General features: G+C 38.7%; 1 non-coding gene across 1 annotated transcript; it reads right to left on the reverse strand.

Moving 5' to 3' along the window:
- Positions 1 to 3,722: 3,722 nt before the first annotated feature.
- Positions 3,723 to 3,829, reverse strand: LOC142855151 (U6 spliceosomal RNA). The gene has a single exon (XR_012911420.1). It is a non-coding gene; the product is annotated as a U6 spliceosomal RNA (small nuclear RNA).
- Between the last annotated feature and the right edge of the window lie 3,728 nt (positions 3,830 to 7,557).

The following is a 7,557-nucleotide window of genomic DNA, read 5'->3' on the forward strand; positions in this document are numbered from 1 at the left end:
ACCCACCTCCTTCCAGGTCTAGTTAGGTGAGCATCCAAACTGCCTAGGCTCCCACAAAGCCAGTACGTGCAGTAGGATCAAAAACTCAGTGCCATCTTTTTTTTTATTGATAAAAGGAGGATAAAGAAACTGAGTCCACAGGAGGAAACACACGGCTGGCACTGTAAATTGTGACAAGAATCCATGGTTGACGAGGTCACTGCCACAAAAGTAGAACTTATTACTATTATTCTGCCAAATGCACATAGTATTGAATTACCCTTAAGTTCCTATCTCTCTGCACATATATTGGTGCATTTATCAGGTGTTGACAGAGACGTTTCTTTGTGTAGTGGATGTTGGTTAACTCAGAAACTCACTACTGGTCTAAATGCATAGAATAAATGTCAATGAATGTTCAAAAAAAAAAAAACTCAGTGCCATTGTTCTTGAGTTCTCCGTAGTCCTCATTGTCCACTATGTTCAGCAATGAGGATGTTCTATCGGGAACTCACCAAGGCCAGCTGGCCTGGGTCGGTGACTTATACTTTTTTAAAATTTTTTTCTACTCAAAAATTTACACTTCCTCCCCTCCTTCCATTCCCCTCCCGCACTCACCCTCCTCCTCCCTCCTTAAGAGAGGAAGCCCAGGAAGTATAGGGAGGATAAGGAAAGTCTGAGTTCCCGGTCCTGGGCTGCTGCAGCAGGTCCCAAACTCACCCCAGTGATGGTTCTCCTGGTGCTGAGATCAGATCTCTGTGCTGGTTGGGTAGCTCATAAACAAAGCGCCTACTTTGCTTGCTGCAGGCAGGCTATTGAAACAAAGGAGCTCCCGCCTGCTAGGTTGCCTCGGGATTTGGCCCCAGTGCCCCAAGAGGGAAGGGAGGCAGAAAGTGGGGGGAGGGTTCTGGATGCAAGCTGGGTGGGGTAGGAAGAGAGAGGCAGTATGCTGGGAGTATATCCCCTCTTAGGTTTTACATGGAGTTAGTTGGCCATTCTGGGCTGCCAACTGTAAATGTTAACTCGGTTCATCAAATAGCCAGGCCAGCTTGATGATAAGCAATTAAATTTTAACTTATTATAAGGGGAAACTCATGCCATGAGAATGGGAAGTCCAGCAGCAGAAAGTCATGGATAATGGAAAAGTCTTCTGAATTAAATCAACCAGTTTATTTCAAGGGTGTGCTGACCTCACAATGAAAGCCAGGAGAGGTGCTGCAATGGGGAAGGAGTTTTGCTTTTGTTTCCATAGGAAAAGAAAAAATTATGCACACCATCAAAATTAATAAAGATTCGGTTTGAAGAGGAGAAACCTCTTGAAAAGGAGAAATGACAGCTCATCCACAATGGTGGTAACCATTCAGGTGGTAAGAAAAACATATAGGATGGGGACAGTGTTCTGTTCTTGTCTTTGCACGAAAACACTCATCTTCAAAAAATTCAAGGGACCCTGAATGTTTGATTACTAACAGTTGGAAAAATAACTATCCAATAAGGATCATCAAGAAAACTGAATATGTTCCATAAGTATAGATGTTGAGAATATACATTTATATATACATATATAATGTATGTATTTATATTTATAAATATATAGAGCTGGTTTTGGAGTTGGACACTGGCTTGGTACCTCTTTAATTCCAAGCCTGTTGTTAAGAGAACAGCCCAGAGTTTCTGTCTTGTGTCAGAAGCCATGATATGGGACAGAAAGAAAAAAGAATTAGAAAAAAATCTTCACTTTTCTTCATGTCTATTTTTGCCTTTATCATACTTTCATTGATGATATATGTCTGTATATATAGACTATATGTTGTATATAGACAATACAATTTATAGTCTATATAAATAATGCTTAAGTTTTCCACAATGAACAATGAATTTTCCTGCAGTAATTTTTGAAGTGTCCAGGAAGAAGATGGGGCCCCACAACAACAGCTCCACCTGGTTTATATGACATCATGATGCTGATAGCACTACTACAAGACCTGTTTTGGGTACCAGCTGCACAAGATGGTTCCAACTTGATTAGCTGAAATGGTGCACACTTTTACAACATTCTGACCAGACCTTCACAAAATACTCAGAGACTATTTGCAATCATACCAGACATTAATCCTGAAACCTAACCATCATTTTACTTTCATAGGATCCTGTAGAAAGAACGTTGCCCCCATGAGCTTGAAATAATTCTAGAAGATGACATCCCCTCTCCCAACAAAGTTTATCCCCAGGGTTAGGGACTTCATTTATGGGTTGATTGTAATTGGTATATGGTTGAGGGTTAGGGGAGGAATTTTATAGACTCAGGGATCCCTTAAAAAAAAGAGAAAATTGGATGGGATAATAGATTGGTATGAGTTTACTCACACTAATAATAATAGTGAATAATGGAGTGAATACTTGTGAGTTATTATTTATAGACAATTATATTGGTATAGATTCTTGTATATTGATAAAAGTTAAATTATATTGAATATTGTATACATGCATGCTTCTAACTCTGTTTAAAACATTTTTAATATATTGATATATATTTACAATATTGCAGTGTACATTTATACCTCTGATCAAGATATTATACATTATTTACATTTGGAGGTCATTATCCTCATTTATTGCAAGTTGTTTATTGTCTTAAGTTATATAGGTATTAAGAATTATAGACCAATAGCCATCTATGTTTGTCATACTTATAGTTAAACTTATCAGGTTCTTTAGATACACAGAGATTATATTCTGCATAGATAGATAATCTTCAACCACTTAAAAGAGCTGTAGAAAATGGCATTTAAATAACTTAGTGTTCTGTTGAAGTGAGACATAATTGCTCCTAGCAGCACTGAAGAATGTTGAGCACCAAAGGCACTCCACCTAGAACTTGCTTTCTTCTTGGCAGAACTGGCTTTTGGGCAAAGAAATGCCCATACCTCAACCACTGACAAAGATACATAGTGTCCGTAAATTGATAAAACAGCACTGTCAAATCCTGCCAAGACCAGGTAAGACAGTTTTGAAGTTTCTTGCCTTTGAAAATGGTCTGTCAGTCATTTTAGGCCTTAGCGAAAGTGGGTTGCTTCAACATTGCAAATGAGACTTTGGGTGATTGCCCAGGTAGCCAATTGTCTCTGTCATTTGTTGCACATTTTGGAAGCTGCTTAATTGCACTTCCTGCACTCAAGTAATATTGTTTCCCTTCTTAGATCTTCGATAGGGTTGAAGATTAGATAGTCGTTGTTACCTTTCTCGTGATTTAGCCAAGCTTATTTCCAATGCAATAGAATGTTTATTAAAACTTTTGTTATATGTTCCTTGGCTTAATATTGCTTATATTGTTTGTAATTTTATATTTTGTATCTGTTCCTATTGTATATAATTGTATTGGGTTTGGGTCGATCTTGTTTAGACAGAAGGGGGAGGTGATGGGGGAAGCTTTGTTAACCAATCACCTCTAAGAAGTGGAACCTAATTAAGGCGTGGCTACCTGGAGCCCAGGAAGAAAAACTGGGATGGACAAGGTGCTCACTCTCTCTGGGTGATTCCTGCGGGACCCAGCAAGCTTGGACTTCCCATCCTCATGGCGTGAGTTTTCCCTTATAATAAGTAAAAAATATAATTGTTTATCTTCAAGCTGGCCTGGTTATTTCACGAATCGAGTTAACATTTACAAGGCTAGACAGAGAGACCCTGTTTCAAAAATTAGTCAGCTTTTGTGTTGAGGACGTTGGTCCATTTGCAGCTTAGTTAAAAATATGGAATGATTCATGAATTCTCATGTCATCCTTGGGCAGGAGCCATGCTAGTGTTTTCTGTGTGGCTTCAAATGTAGTGTTTGTGTTGTGGAAACCTGCACTAAAATTCACACCCTCATTAAATTTATTCTCTAGAGCTGAAGGGAAATTTCACTTTTCCCCACACAGAGTTCTTCTTCCCTCCCCTTCCTTTCCCCTTCTTTCATATTTCCTCCTACTCCCTTTTTTCTCCTCTCCCATCCTTTCTCTCTCCTCTTTTCTTTTCTTTCCTTCTCTTCCCATCTCCTTAACTTTCTTTTTCTAAGCCTTCTCACACTAAGCCCCCTTCCCATCCCACCCCGCCCTTCTATAACGCATTTGTGTTTTCTGTGCCTCTGTACACGCCTAAGCCTTGGACTGATGTTTTTGGACCTTCACAGTAATGTCACTAACTTCAAGCTCTTCTGACTGACTGCAGAGTGAAGTGAGCATTAGTAGTGATGAGGGGAACGTCAGTATATTTATTCAGTACATTATTCCCACAATGATGGGAGGTGGCATTTAGCCACATGCCTAAGGGAAACAGGCAGGTAGATGTTCTAAACAAGTAAGGCGCTTTTCTTACATGTTTGGAGAAGACTGTCAGTACCAAACGAACAGATCCTTATCTGTTCAGCCTGTAGGTGGCAGTGTTACTTGATGGTCTGTCTTCAGGAGACTATTCCCTGATGTCTTACAGTTTTGAAGATAATCAGTTTTCTGAGTTTCATATGAAGTTATCCAATTAGACCATATCTGCAACATTCATTGTAACATGCCAATTTACATAAAAAAGCAATCTGTAGTCTAGATTTGATCTTATGGATGCGTTAATTTACCATGCGTTGAAGCCTGTGAACCATTGGTTCAACTTTAGACTTCTCCTTAAGTTCCAGTAAAGCATATTAATTTATTAAGGTATTTATATATTTTATACATGATTTATATACTTAGAAATGCTAACCAGAGATTGGAGAGATCATCTAAGATTTTTTTAACTTGTGTGATTACGGTGTCCAGAGTTTGGCTAGGTAGTACAAGGGCTACCTTTCCAGCCATCTTACCACTTGGTCACATCCCTTTTCGGCTTTTCACCAACTAATATTTTAAAAATTCAAATCTGATCATGTCACATCTCTACCAAAACACCTTGTTGTTTCTTTGTATGGGATAATAGAGACCAAACTCTGGGGAGTCATTTTCAGAGCGAATTTTGATCTGGTTTCTGTGTATTCGGAGCTATCTTGGGCTGTGTCACTCACATGCATCTTATATGCTGGCTGTAAGGAATTACTAACAGTTTCTTGTCACTTTTGTCTTTCTTGTCTTTGGGATTTTATACAAGATGTTTAAGCAAACCTCTCGGATACTCTCCTCCCCAAGTTAACACATTTCCAGACATTTCTAGAGACCGACCACATGCTTCCTAAAGTTGTAAGGTTTAGACTATGTCTTCCAAGTTCAGAGGAAGTGGTCTGGACTATTGTTTCCTACCAATAATATGATCAACTGGTCACACTATACTTTATATCACCAAGAATGGTCTGTTTGGCAAGCCCTTGAAAGAACCGTCTCTCTCTCCAATTTTATGACTACAATATCTAGAATAGAATAAAATTATTAAATGCTTAATAATGTTCTTCTAAAGAATAGGGTGAAACATGTTATATGGTGAACCATGCAACAACCACATTGCCTAGAGTCTGGCCAATATAATCCACATCCTTAGCTTTCTAATAGAAGATGTGTGGGGTGTGTCTGACATATAGCCAGTGTCCATGGTAGGGAGATAATGTAGGATAAGGGGAGATCCTCTGGTAATGGTGAGATAGTGGCACCACGGCCTTTACACACTGACTAGGCTCCCTGCTCCTGAACACCAGTTACTGTGTCTTGTCCATCCTCTTCCTCTATGGTAGGCTGGAAATGTACTGGGAAGAAGCTATTAGTTCTTGAGAGCAATAGAAACCAATGGAAAGTTAGCTTCACAAAGTGCTAAGGATGATTTTGTTTATTTTCTTATGAAGTTATATATGTAAATTATTTGTTAACTTATAAGCCACTAACTTCTTTCTAATATTAGAAACACTCTGATAATAGTGTACAGCATGACTGTAATTTATTCGTTTTGTTCCTATGTCCTCTACTTGCTTGAATATGTACATCTCATTTGTAAGTGGTTATCATTCCTTTATTTACACCCATAAATTACATATATGGTGGTGATCATGTCAGATTATAATAGAACTGAAAATTTCCTGTCACCCAGTGACATTGGAGCAATCATAATTTTGTAGCACAATGAATCATTCTTGTGCCTGTGATTGTACTAGTACAAACGAGCTTACTGTTCTGGCCAGTTATGCAAAGGTATAGCACAAGGGAGTAAAAGGCCTGTTGCACAAACATGAGGATCTTGATTTGGATCCAAACAACCATGTAAAAGCTGACCATGGCAGTGTGGATTTGTTATAGCTCAGGGAAGTGGAGACAGGTGGATTCCTGGGGCTCATTAGACAGAAAGTCTAGTTAGTTGGTGAGCTCTAGCTATCTCAAAAACTAGTCACTGAGGAATACACTCAACTACCTTTGGCCCACACATACATGTGCACATGAGTTCATATATGCATGTGCACATATCTACATAAGCCTGCATGTATACCATACCTCCAAAAAAGCACATGCAATCATGTACAGTATATAATACCTTATAATGATAATAAGTGACTGTATTTCTAGTGTATATATTTCACCAATCACATTTTCATTGTTAGTGTAAAACAGTATGACATACAATGTTGGCAACACCTTATACATTTCATGTTTACTTGATTGCCTCAACAGGCCATGTCAAGTGGTTGATCTCTACCTTTTAGGTTTGTTATGTACTCTGAGATGTTCATGCAATGGCAGCATTTCTTAATGAGAAATTTTTCAAAATATATCTTGTTGTTAATGGATTCCTGATTGTATACTCAATGAAATATTAGTCAACCTTAATATTAAGGGTGGTTTGTGATTTGCCACAATATAGGTGAACCTAGAGGGCATAATTCTAAGTCAGACACAGAGAGATAAATATTGCGTGATTCACATATGTGGAATCTAAAAAAAAGTCAAACTCATGAAAACAAAGTGAGTAGAATAGTGCTACCAGGGTTGAGAGTGTAGGGGAAAAAATCTGCTGAACAAAAGATTAAATCCTTCTCTTACCAGAGGAGTGATTACTGGAGACAATGTACAATGTGTTAGCTATAGTTAATAATTATGTGTTGTGTTTTGAAACTTCTTAAGAGGCTAGATCTCAATGTCACCACATATACATCCAGAAGAGTTAACTATGTGAGGTAATTGATTTATTAAACTTAGCTAGGTGTAGTGATTATTTCACATTGGATACACATATCAAAACATTGAATGATATACTCAGAACATGTTATTTTAATTTGCTATTTATTCTTTAGAAATCTGGGGAAGGGAGGTCTAGCCTTGAATTTTGGCTTCCCATCATCTGGCTTCTTGCTAATTCTCAGAAGATAGTTCTTGAAAACTATCTACCCTATCCTCATCCCACATATCCACTAGGGAAGCATTCTGATGGATGTGGATTCACCCCACAGCTCCACACACAAGGCAACACTCTGGTGGAAGTGGACTCACACCACAGCTCCACACAGGCCAGTACTCTGATGGAAGTGGATTCACACCACAGCTCCACACACAAGGCAACACTCTGGTGGAAGTGGACTCACACCACAGCTCCACACAGGCCAGTACTCTGATGGAAGTGGATTCACACCACAGCTCCACA

Source organism: Microtus pennsylvanicus, chromosome 7, assembly GCF_037038515.1.
Source record: "Microtus pennsylvanicus isolate mMicPen1 chromosome 7, mMicPen1.hap1, whole genome shotgun sequence".
Classification (NCBI taxonomy): domain Eukaryota; kingdom Metazoa; phylum Chordata; class Mammalia; order Rodentia; family Cricetidae; genus Microtus; species Microtus pennsylvanicus.